Source organism: Hipposideros armiger, unplaced genomic scaffold, assembly GCF_001890085.2.
Source record: "Hipposideros armiger isolate ML-2016 unplaced genomic scaffold, ASM189008v1 scaffold_1395, whole genome shotgun sequence".
Classification (NCBI taxonomy): Eukaryota; Metazoa; Chordata; class Mammalia; order Chiroptera; family Hipposideridae; genus Hipposideros; species Hipposideros armiger.
In genome coordinates, this window is record NW_017732745.1 from 50,158 (window position 1) to 53,901 (window position 3,744).

Consider the following 3,744-nt stretch of genomic DNA (forward strand, 5'->3'; position numbering starts at 1 on the left):
GACAGCAACTTGTCTGTTCCCCTCCCCTCGATTCCCCAGCGCTGTTCCCCTCCCCCAATTCCCCAATAAAATCTTAAAAAAAAAAAAGTGCAAATTGATTGTTACGTAGTAGTCATGGGGATATAGGGTATAGCATAAGGAATATAGTCAATAATATTGTAATAATTATGTATGGTGTCAGATGGGTACTAGATTTATCAGGGTGATAGATGGGAGGGGGGTTGGGGACAGGGTGAAAAAGGTAAAGGCATTAAGAAGTACAAATTGGTAGTTGCAAAATAGTCATGGGGATGTAAAGCATAAGAAATATAGTCAATAATATGGTAATAACTATGTGTAGTGCCAAGTGGGTATGAGAATAGTCAGGGGGATCACTTCTTAAATTATATAAATGTTTAATCAATATGCTGTACACCTGAAATTAATATAAAATAATATTGAATGTCCACTGTAATTAAAATTTAAAAAGGAGGGGAAAGGTGAAGGGGAATAAGAGGTTCAAATTTCCAGGTATAAATCATGGGGATGTAATGAACAGCATAGAGAATATAGTCAATAACATTGTGATAGCATGGTAGTACAGTGTCGGATGGTTCCAAGACTTATCATGGCGATCACTTCTTTAGGTATCTAAATGTTGAGTAACTATTGTGTATACCTGAAACTAATATAATATTGTATGTCAGCTATATTTTTAATAAAAATATTTTTAAATGACAGTGTTGATGTAAATGCAAGCAAAGATTATGTGCATCTATAGCATGATCTCTTTTTGGAAAAAAATAAATATATGTTTGAATAATAAAAATTAAAAATAAAATACCTTTGTATGTCAAAGGAAACACAGAAAGTGAGAAGAAAATCCAAAGAATGGGAGAAAATATTAGGAAATTATATATCTGATAAAGGTCTAGTATCAGAATATTTAAATAACTTTTTTTTAAAAGACTTTATTGGGGAATTGGGGGAGGGGAACAGCGTTGGGGAATCGGGGAAGGGGAATAGACAAGTTGCTGTCCTTCTGTTCTTCAGTCTAGTTGTGGAGGACGTCGTTTCACTGGCCCATGTTGGTTTATCATTGCGCTCTTCCCGGGTGAGGCAGATCTGTCACCGGCCACCGGACGGCCACCAGACGGCCACTCACGGCGGCTCTTGGCAGCTCACACTGGCTGCCAGCCACTCACAGTAGCTTATGGCAGCCCACTGCAGCAGGGGCTGCAGATTACTCCGTCGCTGGCGATTCACGGCAGCCCAGCTCCAGGTCGAGCTGTTGTTCACCATCTTAGCTGTAGAGGGCGCAGCATCTAATGTGGGATCCAAAATGGGGCCATGATGCTCAGAGCTGGTGTCCCAAGCCAACTCTTAACCAACATGCCACTCAGCCGGTCCTATTAATAACTCTTAAAACTCTACAATAAAAAGATAAATAACCCAGTTCAAAAATGAGCAAACGATTTGAATAGACATTTCTTCAAAGATGATATACAAATGACCAGTAAGCACCTGAAAAGATGCTCAACATCACTAGCCATCAGGGAATACAAATCAAATCCACAACAAGATACTTTACACCCACTATGATGGCTATAATCAAAAAGACAATAACAGGGCCTGCCGAGTGGCACGTTGGTTAAGAGCTGGCTTGGGACACCAGAGGGCCCCGGTTCAGATCCCATATATGAGGGCCAGTGACACTGCCCTCTACAGCTAAGATGCTTAACAACAGCTCAACCTGGAGCTGGGCTGCCGTGAGTCACCAGCGACAGCGTAGGCTGCAGCCCCTGCTGCAGTGGGTTGCCATGGGCTACCGTGTGTAGCCTGCAGCCAGCGTGAGNAAAAAAAATAAAAATCTTTAAAAAAAACTCATAGATACAGAAAATGTTTTGACTGTTGCCGGATGGTAGGGAGGTGGAGGGTAGGTGAAAAGGGGGAAATTATTAAGAAGTACAAATTGTTTGTTACACAGTAGACATGGGAATGTAGGCTATAGCATAAGGAATATAGTCAATAATATTGTATGGTATCAGATGGGTGCTAGATTTATTGGGGTGACAGATGGAAGGGGGTTGAGGTCAGGGTGAAAAAGGTGGATTAAGAAACACAAATTGGGGGGCCGGCCGAGTTGCTCAGTTGGTTAAGAGTTTGGTTTAAGAGAGTGAGCTCTGAGCAGCAGGGCCGCAGATTGGATTCCCACATGGGCCAGTGACGCTGTGCCCAAGCTGAGCTGTCACTGAGCTGCCAATAGGTGGCAGGATGACTCAGCTGGTGTAACAACAAGATTGCCTGTTTGATGGTGGCTACTCCCACCCACAACTAAGACAGAACTCGCCACCTTGAGCTGAGCTGCTGCCCAGATGGCTCAGTAGATAGAGCGTGCGCTCTTAACAACAATACTGCCGGATTCGACTCCTGCATGGGATGATGGCTATGCCTACCTGCAACTAAGATTGAACACATCACCTTGAGCTTAGAGGCCACAAGCTGCCAACAGGAAATCAGATGGGGACTGGCGCCCTCCACAATGAAGATTGAAGAACAACAACTTGGCCGGCCCCCTTCCCCAATTCCCCAACTCCCTCCTGTTCTCCTCTCCCAACTCCCCAATAAAAAAATCTAAAAAAAAGAAACACAAATTGGTAGTTACAAAATTGTCATGGGGATGTAAAGTATAGGGAATATAATGAATAATATGATAATAACTATGTATAGTGCCAGGCTGGTACTAGTCAGGGGGATTACTTCATAAATTATATAAATGTCTAACCATTATGCTGTACACCTAAAACTAATATAAAATAATGTTGCATGTCAACTCTAATTGGTAAATTTAAAATGGGGGGGGGATAAAGAAGAATAAGAGATTCAAAGTTCCAGGTATAAAACAATTAAGTCTTGGGGATGTAATATACAGCATAGGAAATATAGTCAATAATATTGTGATAGAATGGTACGGTGTCATTTGGTTGCTGGACTTATCATGGTGATCACTTCTTTAGCATAGAGAATATAATCAATAATATGGTAATAACTATGTATAGTGCCAGATGGGTACTATTGAATAACTATGATGTACACCTGAAACTAATATAATACTGTATGTTAGCTATATATTAATAAAGATCTTTAAAAAAAGAAAATCATGCATCTGCACACAAACATTGATTTGACTTTAGATGTTATATTTTTCTTTTCAGTAAATGATCAGTGATCAATGTGAAGGACTTTCTTATTAAAGAAAAAGGATAAACAGGGAGTTACTCAGACCAGGGCTAGAATCTGGGCTTGTCATTCATTCATTCATTCAACTGCCTTGTACTGAGCACCTATTTGCCAGGTGTCAGGGATACAGCAGACAAGGAGAAACAAGTGTGGTGGTTAATTTTATGTGTCAGTTTAAATAGATTAAAGGGTGCTCAGCTATATGGTCAGATATTATTCTGGGTGTTTCTGTGAGGGTGGTTTTGGATGAAACTAACATTCAAATGAGTAGACTAAGTAAAGCAGATTATCCTTCCCAATGTGAGTGGGCATCATCCAATCAGCTGAAGGCCTGAATGAAACAAAAAGGCTGAAAAAAAGGAAACTACACGTGTCTGACTGCCTTCAAATGAGACATCAGCTTTTCTCCTGCCTTTGGACTCAATTTGAAACATCAGCTCTTCCTGAGTTTTGAGCCAACCTGTCTTCAGACAGGAACTATACCATCAGTTCTCCTGGTTCTCAGACTTTGGACTTGGACTGGAA